The 19,114-nt window shown below is 45.6% G+C and overlaps 1 protein-coding gene and 1 pseudogene across 1 annotated transcript in view; one reads left to right on the top strand and one right to left on the bottom strand.

Moving 5' to 3' along the window:
* ANO2 (anoctamin 2) overlaps positions 1–19,114 on the bottom strand; it is a 362,906-nt gene that overhangs the window by 16,144 nt on the left and 327,648 nt on the right. The window lies entirely within an intron of this gene.
* LOC115899896 lies at positions 4,801–5,088 on the top strand (annotated as a pseudogene).

Here is a 19,114-nt window from a genome sequence, read left to right as displayed (position 1 = left end):
AGCTTTAAAAACGACCTCCCAAATTTGGACTCTTCTTTCCATGTCTACAGTCATTGTCTTTGTTTAGAAAGTTTATTCATCGGCCGGGTGCGGTGGCTCACGCCTGTAACCCCAGCACTTTGGGAGGCCGAGGCCGGCGGATCACGAGGTCAGGAGATCGAGACCATCCTGGCTAACACTGTGAAACCCTGTCTCTACTAAAAAATACAAAACAAAATTAGCTGGGCGTGGTGGCGGGTGCCTGTAGTCCCAGCTACTTGGGAGGCTGAGGCAGGAGAATGGTGTGAACCTGGGAGGCGGAGCTTGCAGTGAGCCGAGATCGCGCCACTGCACTCCAGCCTGGGCGACAGAGTGAGACTCCGTCTCAAAAAAAAAAAAAAAAAAAAAGAAAGAAAGTAAGTTTATTCATCCATTCATCCATCATGCATTTATGGAGAGCTCACTAAATGTCAGGCCCCATACCAAGTATTTAAGGAGGCAAAGGTCTGGTCTTGCCTGCAAGAAGCTGGGTTTGAAAGGGGAGGGTTAAATGTAGGCAAACACGTGCAATGAGGTTTTATGTGTTCCAAGAGAGAATAAAGAATGTACTAGTGATAGAGAAGACCCAAATGGAGGGGAACACACATCTGTTCAGGGCAGAGACTGAAGGGGGTCTCCATGCAGAGACCCTGAGCACAGTCTGGAAAGATGGACATGCAGTCTTCATGAGGATTAAGTCAAAGAGATCTTCTAAGCTGTGGAAGCAGTGTAAGCAAAAGCATGGTGTGACAGCCCATGCCCATCAGACAGCTGGAAATAGTCCAACCCTACCTGGACCATTGCAACAGCCTCCTGATGGGGTTTCTTGTCACCAGTCTCCCAGAATGCTAGAGTCTATCCAGCACACAGCCCCTGTCATCTGATTCTGTTATCTATCTGCTTATAAAAATTCCTGTTGGCTCCACTCTGTTCACTGAATATAATCCAAATTCCCTAGCGCTGCATACAGGAGCTTTATAATCTGCCTCCAATCTGCCTCCCTAGCTTCATCTCCCAGCATCTCCCCAGCAACGACCATGGTCCTGCCTTCTCACCCTCCTAACTGTCCCCTGCCACATTAGTTCCTTCCACTCATTTGTGCACAAACATCCATTCTCCGGCTGGCAAGCTTCTGTGCATCCCTGAGATCACTCAGATGCCACCTCCTTGGTGAAGCCCAAACCCTCCTCCTCTGGTCCCCACCACCCTGTGTTCAGGCCTCTGTTGCAGCCATCACTGTGTGCTTCTGTGATTGACTTGCTCACACATCTTTCCTTCCCACTGAGAAGGTAAGACCTCCAGCCCCTCTAGGGGTTCAGTACATATTTGCTGATGGAAACACAAACCAGAGTCTAGGAAAGTTACAATGTTCTAGGACTCCCCTACATACTAAGGGCAAATTATTCAACTTTTCTGTGCTTCAGGTACTTCAACTATAAATTGAAGATAATATTAATAACCACAAAGTAGGGTTTCCAGATGGGTAAATGATATTACATACAAAATATGTACAATGTACATACAATGTACAACATGTACAATGTTAGATACATAGTAACTGTTTAATAAATGGTATCTATTATGTGTAATTTTATTCTTATTGGAATAAATATCGTGTACAGATGACTGCAATGTACACCGTGCACTTATATGCTAAACAGACACAAACTTAAGGATTAAGCACCGAAGAAGAGAGACTCAACTTCTAGACCTGGATATGCTTCTAACTAGAGGTATGACTTTGGCCAAACCTGTTTGTTTCAATGGGCATCAGCAACCTCATTGATAAATTGAAGGGACTAGTTTATATTGCCTCCAAGTCTGATTTGCTGTGATGCTATGGTTCACATTGTCTTAGACAAGCTTCATGAGTCTAGAATATTCAAATAAAGCATGACAAGATATGACACGAATGGGAAAAAAATTCCTTTTCTACAGAGGCATAAGAGCAACCCCAATAGAAGTTCCAGGAAAGGGAACAGGCAAGGAACTTTCCCCAGCCCAACTGCTTTTGGTTTGGCTGTTTGCTCAGCCCACAGTTGTGGGTCACTGCTCTGGCTGATTCAACCCTGTCCACTGCCATTGTCCTTGGTGCCCAGTAGGTTCCAGCAGGCCTTAGGAGGCTGGCAGGTGCTGATTGACAGCAAGACACCTGCATCGAAAGACACAGATTTGTCCAGGTTGGGACCTTAGAGTGATCACCTGACTAGCTGGCTGGCCAACAAGGATTGGAAGGTGGTGGAGAAATCCTCCAAAACAAGCTCTGGGAGCCCGTTCAAAATGCAGGCTCTCTCTCATCTTTTAAATAAGGCTTTGCTGAGGAATTCACGTTGGAGTCAGGAATGGCGATAAGGCCAGAGGGGGTGTGGGGATGAATGGAATTAACAAGGAAAGGAAAACAGATGTTAGACTAGCATTCTAAAACCTGTAAAACGCATGTCTGTGTTTGAGTGTATGGATGGATGTATATTTATGGAGTTATAAGTTGGTCTTCTTGATTCTAATGAGCTCATTTCAGCAGGGCAAATGTTCTTATCATGAGTGACTTCCTCCAGCAGAACTGTGCAAACTCCCCAGAGCCTCCGCAAGGGTTTGGCAAGGAGACTGACGGGGAGGGAGAAGGCAGTTTACTTCTGAGGGATTGCAAATGTACACAGCATGCCCTCACCACATTCGTGCATGTGGTACTCTGAAATCTAACTTCCTTCCAGGGTTATAGGGAAAATGGGACTCTCCACTTCCTCTTCTCTCGTCATATGAACTCCAGAGGCAGACATGAATGCTGTCTTCTACGGCTTCCCTGCTGGTTTGCTTCTTTACATTCACAAACTCTCCAGACATGGACTCTCTGTTGTCCCTCTTCTGTCCACACAAACATCTTCCAGTGCTGGCTCGATGCTCTCTAACAGCTCCTGTTAATTATCCCAGTCCCATAACAAAATGTCCCTCCTCCTTCCCCTCACCATTTAAGTCTCTATATTCAGCACTGGATGGTCTCAAGAGACCGGGCCCAGCAATGCTGGACCTGAAGTGACAAGATCCTCCTGTCCCCTCCTCTGGTGTTACTCCACGGTATCCTGGGCCAAGAATAGGCCCTCTCTGCAGACGTCCCATTGCTGCAGGTGCTGCTTGCTCAGACTGGGTAACCTGAGCATTGCCAGGATTCAACCCAAAGAGGCAGAAACAAATAGGAAGTTTTGTTCTATTTGGGGGAGAATAAAACATAAAACCATAACTCCCTAGCATGCAAATTCCAAATCCAAGGTTTGCTCTTTTTAGGCAAAGGTCTAAAATGCTGTATCAGATGGAAGTCCTTCTGGGCTTACTTCAGAGGATACCATGATACTGGCTTTTGCCAACACCAAGATTTGTTTCTAAAAGCAGCAAGCCTCCATTAGGATAAGAGCAACACCAGAAATCCTCAGTGTGCTGCATAATAGAAGCCAGCTCGGCCTGACCAATAACAGATTAAACCGGGCCAAGCCAATTAGAGAGAAAACTTTGAGTTGATTTTCAACCAAATCTTTACAAAGCCTGCTGTAAAATGCTCCAGTAATGCTGAGCTCAAAGGCTGGGAACTCCTCCATGCAAACCCCATTCGTTTTCTCTTCTCACCCTTCAGCTGCCAAGGATCTTCTAGAATAATCATCAGCCCTACACTGCCTGATGTTGGAGACATTTCCCATATCAGTGATTTCCTGAGTTTAGGTTAAAATAACCAGGAGGAGTGGGTTAAACTAACCAGGACAACATTCAGCAAGGAGGTTTCAGGGCAATCTGTTTAGAGAACACAAACAGTATAGGAGATAAAATGAATGGACTTGCCAGGATTGGTGGAGAAGATTTTGATGGAATACAATTCTGATTTTTCACTCATTTATTTAAAATTTTTCAGTGAACTTATCCAGACCCATTTCCTCCCAGCCCATATTCTGTGCTACGGGCAAATATTTAGCAAGTATGTTGGCAATCAACTCCGCCTGCCTTCCAACCATTCCAAAACCATTTGTACTTCCCCAAACTCACCATGAATTCTACATTTCTGAGCCTTGGTACATGCCACTATTGTCTGTAATTTTCCTTCTTTTCTTGACTGCTGAGTGGGATGCTATTCATCTCTCAGGCTCAACTCAAACTTCACCTTCTGTATGAAGACTCCTCTGCACCTCCATTTCCCACCAGCACACCCAGGTGGAACTGGGTGCCTTGGGCATCTCTCATCCTTACTCCCATAATGCCTTGCACGTGCCTCTCTGTTTATTTGACCTGCTCCCTAGATGGAAAGCTCCTTGAGACCAGGAGTCTTGTTTGATTCTTTTCTAAGTCCTCACTCACCATCTTCTGTGGTGGCTATTACATAGCAGATGCTCAAAGAGTATCTGGTTCACAAATCTGACCTTATTTTCACCAGTTGTGAAACACACACACACACACACACACAAGGCCAAAAGTGAAAGTGTGTGAACTGAGAGCATTGCACTTGATGATGGTGAAAAGAAAGGTAGACCTGAAGTATTAACACCTCTACGTCGCAATTCTCATTGCTGCAATCTGCACGGAAGACTTTGAAGAAAGTTGTAGTAAAAACAGTTGGTTGGGAGAGTCCAATTCTAATGAAAATGATTACAGGTTTTTTTTTTCTTTTTTCTTTTTTTTTAAAAAAACGCTTTCTATTGTTTAATAAAATCAACACAGTCTGCTTAAAGAAGTTGAATACTGGGGGCTTAAGAATTCTCCTTTTTGAGTGTTGGCAATGCAGGACTACCGGATCGGTCGTAAATATCAGAGGCGGAGGAGACACTGAAGTGACTTCAGAGCCAGAGGGGAGTGCAGAGAATCATCATGGTGAACAGAGACGGCATTCCCATCAAGAGCACCACGGTCAACCTCACCACCACACAGTGTGCCAGCCTCATGCACAGCTTCATCCTGAAGGCATGGAGTACCATGCATGAAACTGACCCCCAGAACGATCTCAACTTCCTTTGAATTTGCTCCAAGAAAAATGAAATTATGGTTGCACCAGACAACCACTATTTCCTGATTGTGATTCAGAATCCAAATGAATAAGCCACTCTCTTGGCTCCCTGTGTCATTCCTCAATTTAATGCCCCCTCCCCAAGAATATTAATGTCGATCATGTCAACACACTGGCACGTGGCAGTTGCCTTAGAACACACTCGAACCAATCCCGTGACCATGTGTGGGCTGGCGGCTCTGCCTATCCCAGGAAATGAACCCTTGTGCTGCGCCAACCTTCCCCAGAGCTCCGGGAGGGCCCTTTCTCCTCAATGCCAGGTTTTGGAACAAGAGCTTGCGAGAAACCCACACTCAGCTTCCTTCCAACATTCAGTTCACTTTGTTGCCCTTGGAGAAGGATGTTTTTCTTTAATTAAAAATAACTGAAATGCTTAAGAAAAAAAGAATCTTCCTTTTTGTGAGCCATTAATAAGCAATGCAAGGGAATCAGGGAAGGACACACTGGCATGAGCTTGTCTTCTCACTCAGGAGACACTAAGTGAAAGATTCTGCTAGAAACAGCCCATTAATATATACTCATGTAAGAGCACAGCAGGGGAAGGTCATCACTGCTTATTTCATCAGTCCATATTTTTAGGCTGTGCCCGGGGATTCCCTTTTCCCAAGAGCAAGGGAAGTCAACTCTCCTTTGGGCTGACAACATCCGGCATAAAAAGAATTGCAAGTGTCGACTGAACACACAAATTGGAAAAGACAGTGAGAAGAAAAGGCACGAGCTATTATAGATCCTCAGCATGGGCCTCCACCGCTTAGAAAAATGGTGAAGCCTTGATAGAAACGTAAGAGAGTTCTCAATGTCCATCACTCACCATCCACTCACTCATGCATTCATTCAGCAAGCATTTATTGAGCACATTCCATATACTGGAGACCATCTGCATTGCTAAAAAACAAGGATGAGCAGATTACTGTGGCATCCTTCCAAGAGCTCAGGGTATGCTGTGGGGAAGACGGGCATGGAAACAATCCGTGACAGCCTCACGTGGCGAGAACAAAATGCCAGCATTAACAGTGCTGTAGAACGCTGGGCAGAAGTAATCGACTCTCACCAGCAGACCCATGGAGGCTTTGCACCACTCGTCACTGGGTTCCACGTGAAGAACAAGTAGAAGGAGCACATGAAGATTCGCTATATGGTTGATAGTTAAGGTCGTTCCTGCAAATTCACTGATCCAAATTCACAAAAAAAATACTTAGGAAATAAAGACAATACGTGGAATTCCCTTTCAGTCCGCATGGAGTCACCTGGGGGTTTACACAATGGATCGGGACTGATTCAGAAAGCCTGGGAAGTCATAACAGGAAGGGACAGGCTTGAAGTCACAGCTTAGGTAGGAAGAGTTTACCGCATGCAAGGCAATGCAATGCTGGGACAGACCAGCAAGGCACGTCTGGCTCCAAGTTTTCTTCATTTCTTTGTGTTTAAAGGAGACTCAGTCCCTGCTTTTTCTCCAGCCCCACATCAAAGCTAGGGAGACTTGAGTTGGCAAGATCTACTGATTCACTTCCTGGAGGACAGACTGGTGAACTTCCAGTAAATATTTACGGAAAGAACAAATGAATGGTCTGGCTTTCTCAGTCTTGTTTACATTATCCACCTGCAAGACGGGAGTGTGAAGGACAATTCTTCATTCCTCCTTCCTCCCGTCCCTCCATCCTCTCATTTGGACTGTGGTAATGTAGTGTGTGAGTTTGAAAGGGCCATGAAACCAGTCATGACTGGAAAGAAGTTCCCCAGCAACAAATCATTACTGAGGACCTTGTTTTGCTTTATTCTTTTTCCTCTACCTCTTCCCAAAAGGTTTGCGCAAAAGTGAACAAAATGAAAATAAAATGAGGCTTATAGGGTTTTAGAAAAAGGAAATAAGGAGCACAGAAAAGAGGACAAAACCAGTAAGCAAACTTTGGGAACCACAATGCTGCTATGTTTGAGCAGTAATGTTTACTCCGAGCTTCCTGGTTGTTACAGTAAGAAGAGAAATGGGGCAGCAGTACAGTTCTTCATAAGTTTTAAACTAAAAGACTGCCTTCCCTGCATTCCTTCTCTCCCTCCTCAAGCACTGACTAGGCATCTTCTGCATCCCAGAAGCCTTCTGTGGTACACCGAGGGCTGTGGTATCCAGATACACTTTTGCCTTTTTTCTTAAGTATGCATGGGGAGGGAGTCTAGTGCAGGTAACACCAAGCAATGTATGCCTCAGCAGCGAAAGGAGAGAAATGACCTGGGATTCAATCTACTTCCCAGAAACGCTAGAAGCAGCTCCTGGATGCTGCCTCAATTGTGTTTAAACACCATTTGGAGAAGATGGCAGGAGCCTCATTATCCAGTGGAATGACTCAGTGTGTGTTAACAGGATGGCCCAGGGAAAGGAATTTCCTGGTTCTCTGAGCCATTGGCTTGTGGCACACACACACTTGGAGTTGTTTGTGATAGAATATGTGGGCCTTCCGTGCTGATGGTTTCTCAGGTATTCTAGAAAATCCGATCACTTACATCGAGCCTCTGTTGGAAATTTGGAAATTACCCGTTGTAGTCTTTGCCATCCACAATCGAAGAATATCAGAGTTGAAAAGAAAGTGGTGTCACCTAAGCTGTCCCTCCATCTGAAGCTCTGGCTGTTCTACTCCTTTAATAAGTGGCCACTTTCACCTGATCACTGTCAGGCAGGGAACTCAGTACCAGAGCCCGTCATTTTCATTGTTTTTGATTCTCTGTCTCCGTTTTAAGTCACCGGGACTTTGGGGTACTTGCTATAAAGCATTATCATGGCAGTAGTTGTCTAACATTTGGGGTAGTTTTCCTGAACTATCCAGATAATTGTATAAGTTCATCAATTTACGCTGTTACAGGAGACCTGCTCTAAGGAGGACCGCATTCCCTAATTACTAGCACGTGAAAATAAGGAGACTTCGCACTGCAAGAGGTGGAGTAGGCCCCAACTACATCAATAGCACAAGGATGTCTGGAGAGTCTTCATGAAAGGTCATGTCTGCAGAGTCCAACTGACAGCCCGTCCCCACCCCCACCCAGCCCAGAAGGTCCTCACTACAGGATCACTTCTTTCATTCCTGCTTCTTAGGGAAACATTCATAGAGCACTTCCTGTACGCCAGGCCTTGCGGTTAAGTACTGTGAATCAATAAGACACACATCTCACCCTCAAGAAGCTTCCATCACAATGTAGTGAGTATCGTGACCCTGGGCCATTGGTCTTCAGATGAGAAGAACTGACAATCGCATCATTTATTTATCTGAATGACATGGTGATAACACTTTACCAAGAGATTCTTCTGGGACTTGTCACTAAACTCTTATGGGATTAAACTTGGGCCTATGTCTTTCTGCTCAGTAGGAAAAGTCAAATGGCTGCAAGTGTCCAGAGAACTTAAGCTTGCAGCTCTTAAAGCAAAGGAAGAATTTCCTCTCACCAGGCCCTGAGGAAAACCCCACAACAGGGCTGTGAGAGGCCTGCAGCAAGGGAGCCTTGAAGCCCCGTTTTGGGGCAGGGGACAGTGATGATGGATGCCGTGGCCCACTCCTGGGCCAGCTTTCTTTCCTCCCCTCTGAGATGGGGGAGTGGGAGATGATCCCTGAAGTCCTTCCCTTCTGGAAAAGGTTTGATATTGGAGATTCCCTCGAAAGCCCGCGCTACTCCCCTCCCAGGTTTCTCCAGCTTAATCCCTCACTCTCAGGTTTCCCTTTGTCTGGAGCCAGCCCATCCCCACATCCACCGGCCCGAGGGGGCTCCCCACCCCCACGCCCCTCCTCAGGCTGATCCCAGCCTCCCTTCACCTCGCGGCCCCTCCCCCAAGCCTGCTGGGCCCCAGCCCAGGTTCCAGCTCAATTTAGGAAAATGTAAATATAATACATCTCCCCCTGCTGCCTCCCTCGGCTGATGACCTGCCCCACCATTCCTACTGACAGGCCTAGAGTGGGCTCAGCGTACTTCCTGTCTGCATGGGTGGTCCTGGGGATCTCAGGGAAAGAGGCTGACAGCTGAGAGCTGGGCCGGGGATCACCATGTCAAGCACACCAGAGGCGGTGGGCAGCTTTGGTTTCATGGTTCTCATTTTTGTTCAAAGTCCAAGACACGGGCCCTTTTGGAATTGGGGAGGTCTAGCCAGTTGGGAAGGAAGGAGGAAACCTCACTTCATTCCATCCTTCCACAGAAGCCCAAGTTCCTATAGGTCTTGAAGACAGTCTCCCATGGAATGGTCTGGAAAGGAGCTCTAGCCTCAATTCCACTAGTGAGTCATCTGGGTGACCTTAGGCAACTCACATCACCCTGGGCCTCTTGACTTTCGAGGTGCATTGCTCAACGAGGATGTATGAACCACGACGTCACCACTGGAAGGCACCCTGAAAGTCAGCTGGTCTCGTGATCTGAAACTTATTATTCTTGTCAAGACACTCAATGACAAATGATGACCTGCACTTCCATTTGTGCGTGCTGAAACGTCCCTTCCTCAAAAAACATTTAGAAATCTAAGAAAGTGAGGGTGGCACTGACTCTGTTTTACCTTGTATTTCTAAAACATTGGCAGTGGTGCATTACTTGTGACACACTGCACAACTGGTTTTGACCACAGACCAGTGGGTTGCATCACTGCAGGGAAAAACTCATTCTCTGGTCTAATTCCCTCTAATTCCCAGGAAAAAAGGGAACAGGGAGATGATACGACGTCATGCCCAAGGCCACACTGCTGGATAGAAGCTGAGCTAGATTTGCACCTGACTCTCACCTGACACCCTGGGAGCATGGGAAGGAGAGACGCTCACTCTGATACGACGTCATGCCCAAGGCCACACTGCTGGATAGAAACTGAGCTAGATTTGCACCTGACTCTCACCTGACACCCTGGGATCATGGGAAGGAGAGACACTCACTCTGCCTACAGTGATCATCTAAAGACAAAAGAGGCAGCAGATGTGAAGGGGCTTTTACTTCAAACACAAGGGTGTGGAGAAATCAGAAGTAATGATATGGTGACTACCGCCCAGTCTTAGTCATCCATGGAGATGGCAGAAACTGCTGCCCCCAATGAGATTTTGACATCTGCTGTGGACTTCAGTCTTCTCTCCCACCAAGCTAGTCCCCAGAGCTGCTATCTCTGAACCGCAGGGATGGGTTCACATTACACCTTCTCTTATTTCCCTGGCTTACTCGCTAGAAAGGAGTGCTTAATAGGCCTGGGATGAGAGAGGAGAGGAGAGGCAGAGGAAGCAAAGGGGTGGCAGGAGAGGGGGACAGGGAAGGAGGAAGAGGAGAAAGAGAAACAAGGATAACCACCTCTCTTGATAATCCACTCACTGGATTATCAGCCCATAAAGAAATGAGAATTGACCGCGGTTCAGCATCACTAGAAAGTGAGCTTCTGTTAGCCTAGATAAGAGAAAGCTGGGCCGGGCTCGGTGGCTCAAGCCTGTAATCCCAGCACTTTGGGAGGCCGAGACGGGTGGATCACGAGGTCAGGAGATCGAGACCATCCTGGCTAACACGGTGAAACCCCGTCTCTACGAAAAATACAAAAAAAAAAAAACTAGCCGGGCGAGGTGGCGGGCGCCTGTAGTCCCAGCTACTCCGGAGGCTGAGGCAGGAGAATGGTGTAAACCTGGGAGGCGGAGCTTGCAGTGAGCTGAGATCCAGCCACTGCACTCCAGCCTGGGAGACAGAGCCAGACTCCGTCTCAAAAAAAAAAAAAAAAAAAAAAAAAAAAAAAAAAAAAAAGAGAAAGCTGAAGACATAAATGATACACTCATGTATTCAGTGACCCCCTTTACAGGCTTACCCAATATGTTTTTAGTGCTCATGCCCCAGGGGGCGGTGCTGGGCAAGGCCCTGCCATTTGAAGAATCTGCCCTTAGGAAATTAATTACCAAAGGCATCTCTATTTTAGGAGACAGTTTGTCTAAAATCCGGTGGGGCAGGGGGAAGCGGGAGGTGGCAAGGAGCAGTGACATGAGAGTTGGCTTTGGATGCGTGCATGAGAAGGCGCAGGCAAGTCCAGGGCCGGGAGAGCACTCAGGACAGGCAGGGCAGGAAGAAGCTGTAGGGTCAGAGGATTCACTTCCCTGGACCACAGGACATGGAGAAGGACCTAGGATTGAATACAGGGGAAGGATGCTCTGGGAGGGCCTCGCTAGGAGCACGGGACCCCGATGGTTTTTGGACACTGGAGGGATATGACCAACATTACACCTCAGAAGGAATAAATGAGGCAGTGGCAAGACGGTGGTGGCTGCAAGTGACTGTGTTGAGGATGTACTTTAGAAAAAAAAAAAAAGCACCAGGGAGGAGGCGGAGCAGACAGAGCGGATTCCTAAGACACCCTAGAGCAGGCTTGTCCAACCCCTGGCCCGTGGGCCGCCTATGGCCCAGGACACCTTTGAATGTGGCTCAACACAAATTCGTAAACTTTCTTAAAACATTATGAGATTTTTTTTTTGCATTGTTTTAGCTCATCAGCTATCATTAATGTTACCATATTTTATGGGGGACCTAAGACAATTCTTCTTCCAATGTGGCCCAGGGAAGTCGGAAGATTGGACACCCCAGCTCTAGAGGGAAGATCGCTGGCACAGCAAGCCCACTGGATGGGAGGCGTATGGAGACAGAACGGAGAATGAGCAGTGATGTTAGATTTCTCAGCCAGGGGCCTGGAGGATGGTGGGGCCATTAATGTGGCAGAGAACTCAGAAAAGAGTCAAGGGGATGCAGCCTGCAGGCAGAAAGGCTTAGAAATGTTTTCCCTGAAGTGGATTCTCGTCTGGGGCCTTCCCTGCCTTGTCTGAAGTCTCAGGACAAGTGTGGGGCAGTAAGCAGGGAGAAGAGCCTCCTGCATCCAGTTCAGAGTTTGCTCCGCCTCAGTAGGTAGTTTCTAAAACCCATAGACAAGGCCAAAAGAATGAGGAGAGCAGGTGACTTTTGAGAACACCTTTCTGCCGATCAACCAGAAGCTGCAAAGACCTAGCCTCTGCAGCACGCATCACTAGGCGAACTATTTTCTAGAACAGTAGGTCCTTTCTTGTTACTGTTTGCCCATATGGGGCCAACGGAATTTCCCCTTTGTCCTGGGAAGGTTTGCTAAAAAATCAACTCACAATAAGGCAGATTAATCAGAGAAAAAACTAGCCGCCAGGCGTGGTGGCTGACACCTGTAATCTCAGCACTTTGAGAGGCCGAGGCGGGCAGATCACCTGAGGTCAGTGTCAGGCCTCTCAGCCCAAGCCAAGCCTTGGCATCCCCTGTGACTTGCACGTATACGCCCAGATGGCCTGAAGTAATTGAAGAATCACAAAAGAAGTGCAAATGCCCTGCCCCGCCTTAACCGATGACATTCCACCACAAAAGAAGTGAAAATGGCCTTAAGCAATGATATTATCTTGTGAAATTCCTTTTCCTGGCTCATCCTGGCTCAAAAAGCTCCCCCACTGAGCACCTTGTGACCCCCACTCCTGCCCGCCAGAGAACAACCCCCTTTGACTGTAATTTTCCTTTACCTACCCAAACCCTATAAAACAGCCCCACCCTTATCTCCCTTCGCTGACTCTCTTTTTGGACTCAGCCCGCCTGCACCCAGGTGATTAAAAAGCTGTATTGCTCACACAAAGCCTGTTCGGTGGTCTCTTCACACGGGGACAAGCATGACAGTCAGGAGTTCGAGACTTGGTCATGGTGAAACCCCGTCTCTACTAAAAATACAAAAAATTAGCCAGGCTTGGTGGGGACGCCTATAATCCCAACTACTCGGGAGGCTGAAGCAGGAGAATCACCTGAACCTGGGAGGCAGAGGTTGCGGTGAGCCAAGATGGCACCACTGCACTCCAGCCTGGGCAACAAGAGCAAAACGGTCTCAAAATAAAACCAAAACTACCAATTTATGACTGCTATGCACACGGGGAAAATCACAGAGTGACTGCCCACTATCCCAGTGTAGTACAGGTGCTTACATACCCTGCTTCTCAGGGGAAAGGGCATGGGAAGTGTGGATGATTTTAGGGGGATAGTGATTTCAGGGGAATTTCATAGGCTTAAAGAACATGCCATGGTTTGGGGCAAAGTCTACTGGGTCTGCAGAGCAGACAATGATTTGTGACAAAAGTCTGTCCAGGTTTGTTGACCGACTTTAGTCTTCTTTCCTGCAATGTGGGTTCAGTTCATGAAAACTCAGGGAAGGGATCGGAAGTCATTGTTCTTTTCTTTAGTAGGTCCAGACTTTTAGGCAGCTAAGGGAAATTCAGTCTGTGTTTTGGGAGAGGTAGAGGATTGAGAGAAGGGTGGGAGAAACTGTTCTCCTTGTTGGGTCTGACTGGTCTTTATGTAGATAGGGGAAAAATCTCCTTTAGCACTGTTCATCTCTAGGATCTTTAAGTCAAAATACTGACCATGCCAGGGAGTCATACTTTGGGGTGAAGTTCCCTGAGCTCCTTCATGTATTTCTCTCTCACACCAGACCCTGAAACTCTGGAAGGCACAGGCATGTCTGTTGTCTCCATGTCCCCAGTGCCCGGCAGCAGTGCAGACACCACAGCACTGCCCCGGGGCCTTGGAGTGGAGGTCAGAACCAAGTCTGAAAGAGGTCATCTCACCCTGTCCACTGACACTAATGACTTGACCCCTTAAGGGAAAGGAATAAATTAAAATCAGAGGTGACTTTTCTTTGAGGGAAACTCTGATAATAAACATGGTTCACTTTGGTCTTAGAAAACTAAAATTATCGCATATTAAAAATTACACAAATATGTCCACAGTGAAGAAGGTGGCCCACAGTCATGGGATCAAGAGAAGTGAGGGCTTCTATTTCTCTACCAGTGAAGGAAAAGGACTTAAGGGGCCATTCATTTGATAATTATTTCATTGAGTTATTAGGTTCTAGTACCCATGCTGAGTGTTGTGACTAGAAAGGAATAAGACACTGTCTCTGTCCCCAAAGCATATTTGAAAGGGTGCAGGTACAGGAGAAGAGAGGAAGAGAAAAACTGAGGATGGGAGAATGAGAAAATCGTACCAGGAGCAAATGTGTCTGAGGCTGCAACACTTAGCAAGCAGTCACGGGCAGACGACATGGCACAGGCAAACTGGACATGAGAGTGTGAGATAACCAGACACACGCAGACGGGCCTGCAAGAAGATGCAAAACAAGAGCCAGCTCGGGATGCCCCCTCATCTGCTGCACTGGGTGTGTGAACTTGATCTGAAAAGAAGTCAGTAGCATTGAAGGATTTTAAGTAGAAAAATGAATACAATCTGGTTTGCATTTTTAAAAAGCCGTTCTAAAAAGCAAGATGGAAAGGTAGAAGGAGTAAAAAAAGAAACAGGGAGTCAACTTAGGATGCATTTGCAGTGATTCCAAGGAGAAATGGTGAGGGTTCAAATAAGAATCCAAAATTCTCACTAGAGGCAAAGTCAGCGAGTTAAGTAGCCACACATAGAAACTCTCCCCAGTGAGGGTTGATGCAAAGTCAGAAAGTAGTCATGGAGATTAAGACAGGATCCACACCAGTCCACAGACGTTCTTCCTGAACCCAGAAGCTCAGACTTGCCATTTCAGGACACAACTTGAATGCGGCTGCAAGAGCTTTAATGTCTGGTCTCCCAGGAGAACCTGCCCCATGCATTTCCCTGGCACAGTGATTTCTACAGGCCTTGGTGCACACTTCCAGAGAGCAGGAGAGACTGGGGGCCCTTTGCCTTTCAAAATAATTATCTGGCTTTTACTCCAAATAAATGAATAAGTAAACATGCCATCACTGAGGCACTTCCCTTTCTGTGAGGGTTTGACAGGATATAAGCTCGTGACCAAGAAAAATCAGACCTGCTCTCCTGACTGTGTGAATGAATGACAGAAGAAATTCATCTCATCACCCACAGTAATAGCCCAAGGGGCTCAAAATTGTGGTTGCATTTAAGAAGCTGGGGGAAGGTTCTAAGGGAGATAATTGAATTCCTGAGGCAGGATTATAATAGCGATTCTTTTTTGGATGACTAGAGGAACAAAAGCCTGTGGGTTTTAGATAAACAGATGACAAAAAGAGCCCATTGGAGAATCCAGACTTGTCAATAGAGCCCTGAGGGCTTAGAGTTTACTGAAAGGACAAACATCTTGGAGTGTTTAGAGCTCAGGCTTCCGATTCTTCGATGTGCCTTGGGGTCTGGCACCCTCATTCTTTAACCATTAGGGCACAGCCTACACTCACGGTATAAGAAGAACCTCCAGAGATCACTATATTCAGGAGCTTCAAGCTGTTTTAAGTCAAAAACTTTGTAGATTTGAGAGAAACTGAACTCTGGACAATAACAACGGTGGCCAATGTTCATTGAGAGTCTACATGTGGAAGCACTGTTTACCACTCTTCATGCATCAGCTGATACCCAGAATAGTCCTATGAGGTAGGCGCTATGATCATCAAACCTACTTTTCAGATGGGAGAATTGGACCTGGCTGACTTTAAGCCTCAAAACCAGAGTCATGTAGCTAGCATGCAGCAGGGTTAGGTTCAAAAGCTCAGTGGGTCAACGGCAGCACCCACCCCTCACCACACTTAGCTGTTCAATGAACTTTGATGAGGGTTATTCTGCAGTCCAGTCTTTGTACTTGAGAATAAGTATGTCCTTAAAGGGTTAAAAGGATAGTCCAGAGATAAAAGAGAGGAGCAAAACCTAATCCAGAACACGTTGTCCTCACATTTAAATAAAATATGAAATAAAATAGCCATGTCTCTAAAACACGTCTCTTAAGATTGAAAGTCATAGTGAAATGGACTAAAGAATTCTGTGAACCAATCCAGCTTGAAAGTCATAGCAAAATGGACTAAAGAATTCTGTGAACCAATCCAGCTTGAAATTCTGTGAACCAATCCAGTGTGATTCCTCTTCCAGATAAGACTGCATCAATATCAACTGAGTTGTTGACTCAATCAATATCAGGAACAACCTGAACTGCTGAAGAGACTGTCCTGGTCTCCAGATTTGCTCCTCCCTCTAGATGCTTAATAAATGTTTGATGAATGAATTGATAAATGAATTCTTGCACCTGTGTTTTCTCTTTTCCTCTTGAGCCTTACTATCCCTCTTCTGCACTTGCTGCCCAATTTCCCAAGCAAAGAGTACACAGTCACCACACTGGCCAAGATTTTACAACTGCTCTGTACGGTCTGATGTGAACTGCAAACCTGTCCGGTCTTCAGGGTTCTCCACTGATCCCAGGTCTGTATCTGAACCCTCCATACCTCAAGACTACCATTTGCTTCTCCTTGTGAACAGTTACTTGTGGCCAGGTGTGGTGGTTCATGCCTGTAATCCCAGCAATTTCAGAGGCCAAGATGGGAGGATTGCTCAAGTTCTGGAGTTAGAGACCAGCCTGGGCAACATAGTGAAACCTCACGGCTACAAAAAATCAAACCAATTAGCTGGGCTTGGTGGTGCATGCCTATAGTGCCAGTTCCTAGGGAGGCTGAGGTGAGAGGGTCACTTGAGCCTGGGAAGTCCAGGCTGCAGTGACCCATGATAGTTCCACTGCACTCCAGCCTGGGTGACGTAGCAAGACCCCGTCTCAAAACAAAACAACAACAACAACAAACAGTCACTCATGGCCAGGAGACTCGCTGCACTTGCCAGTCCTTTCCCTTGGAACGCTCTTCTCTGTTCTTATCATCTATAGGTAGATCTCCAGAATCGGAAGAGATCTTGGGATCACTAAATCAACCTCCCACCTTACAGCTGGAAACCTCTTCAGAATATCTGTAGTTCACCATCAATTAAGCCCTGCTTTGAAAATGTAAATTCTTTACTTGTCTTGTAAAGTTATTATTATAGAGTTACCTCTGTCAAGAAGCCTTCTCTCATTAATACACGCATTCATTCATTCATTCTCTCATCTGTGTATCAGACATACCAAGTGTTTGAGTTTTGTTTTTGTTTTTTTAGAGATGGGGCATCACTCTGTCACCTAGGCTGGAGTGCAGTGGCACAATCGGCTCACTGCAGCCTCAGACTCCTGGGCTCAAGCGATCCTCCCACCTCAGCCTCCCAAGTAGCTAGGACTATAGGTGTACAACACTACATTCTATTATTTTTTTCTTTTTTTTTTCCTTTTTGTAGAGACAGGGTCTCATTATGTTGTTCAGGCTGATCTTGAGCTCCTGGCCTCAAGCAATCCTCCTGCCTCGGCCTCCCAAAGTGCTGGGTTTATAAGCATGAGTCACTGCACCTGGCCTGGAGTGTCCATTATATGCCAGGAAACGTGCTAGACTCCGGAAGCTGTGAAGATGAATAAGCCATGGTCCCTACCCACTGCTCTTCAGAGTCACCCCTAGACTGGGTCTGTTGAAGAACATATATGTAAGCAGTACTACCATAATTCAGTAAGATGCCATCAGCATGTGTACCAAACACAATACTAGGACAGAAACAAAGAATGATTTCTTTCAGGAGGAAAGGGTTTGACCTGGGAAGACTTCCTAGAGGAAGCACCATGTAAAACTAAGCTAAGAATGAGTCTAGAACATTCAGGTCAACAGTGTGGAATGGAGTGGCATAGGGGGCTGGGAATCTCAAGCTTTCTATACGCTGATAATTCTTTCATATCACTTGACTTGAGGATTCAGGATATTAAGTGATTTACACTCACTGAAAGGGTATTCTCATATATTGCCCATGCCTAGGTGAATTGTTCTTACTCTTTCAGAAAGCAATTTGGTAAAATGAATCAAGAACCATACAACGACTATACCTAATCACACCTATGTGAATCTATCTGGATGAAATAATACCCTAAATAAAAGACTATATGCACAAATATAGTGTTTATGAGAGGATTAAAATACAGGAGAATTGTTAAATAAGCCTCCACTGGAAGACAGGTAAGTGAACTATGGCACGCTTATTAAAGGGATTATTACACAGCTATTCATTTTGAATGTTATGTGACAACTTAAAATATTTATTCATATAATGGGAAATAAAAAAATAAATGTGTGAGATCACAATTTTATTTTTAAGTTCATGTACATAACAAAAAGAGTCTAAGAAACAGCACCAAAATGCTAAAAAAAAAAAAAAAAAAAAAAAAAAAAAAAAAATTACAAGGTTGGATTTGGGAGATATGTTCTCTTCTGTTTTCAATATTCCAGGTATAAGATTGTTTTATTCATTTTAAGGAGTGAGGTTTGGGGTTTGTTTTTGTTTCTGATTTTTCAGTCTATGGTCTGAATCTCACTCTCTACAATCTTGGTGTGAATTCCTTCCCAAAATCACCAAGTAAATCTTCTAGCGCTACTTTTTTTTTCACTCTTCTCATTTCTTGGTAAGCACCCAAGTTTAAACACATAATAATACGGTAGATATGTATTCAATGGCATAGCCCTGACAAAGTAGAGCATATTTCCCTAACTCTGCCTTCCTCGGGCTTCAGGACCATTAAGAGGAATAACACTGGACACGTAATACACAGCTTTTGTATGTGTTAGGCCCTCTTCTAAGAACTATATTAGCACTAAGCACTAAGACCCTCTTCTATTCACAGATACTAATTCATTCACTACCCACAACAATCCTATGAGGTGGATATTATTATCTTTTTTAATAGGCAAGTAAACTGAGACACATAGCGGTCTTGATAAGGGAAAGTGGATAACTTACACATGGTTATCCAGCTAGTTGGCCAAAAGCTGGGATTTGAGCCCAGGAAGTGTGGTTCAAGAGTCTTTGCTCCTCTTTGTTGTATTTTAATGTTTTATTTCTCTTTTTATAACTCTTAAGTTCATGGGTGCAAGCGCAGGTTTGTTACATAGGTAAACTTGTGTCATGGGGGTTTGTTGTACAGATTATTTCATCACCCAGGTATTAAGCCTAATACCTGCTAGTTCTTTCTCCTGATCCTCTCCCTCTTCTCATCCTCCACCCTCTGAAGGGCCCCAGTGTGTGCTGTTCCCCTCTGTGTGTCCATGTGTTCTCATGGTTTAGGTCCCACTTAAAAGTGAAAACATCCAGTATTTGGTTTTCTGTTCCTGTATTAGTATTCTAACAGTAATGGCCTCCACCTCCATTCATGTTCCT

This window comes from Rhinopithecus roxellana, chromosome 10 (assembly GCF_007565055.1).
Source record: "Rhinopithecus roxellana isolate Shanxi Qingling chromosome 10, ASM756505v1, whole genome shotgun sequence".
Lineage (NCBI taxonomy): Eukaryota > Metazoa > Chordata > Mammalia > Primates > Cercopithecidae > Rhinopithecus > Rhinopithecus roxellana.
Note: the sequence above shows the minus strand (reverse complement) of the source record. Positions and strands in the feature narration are given on the sequence as shown.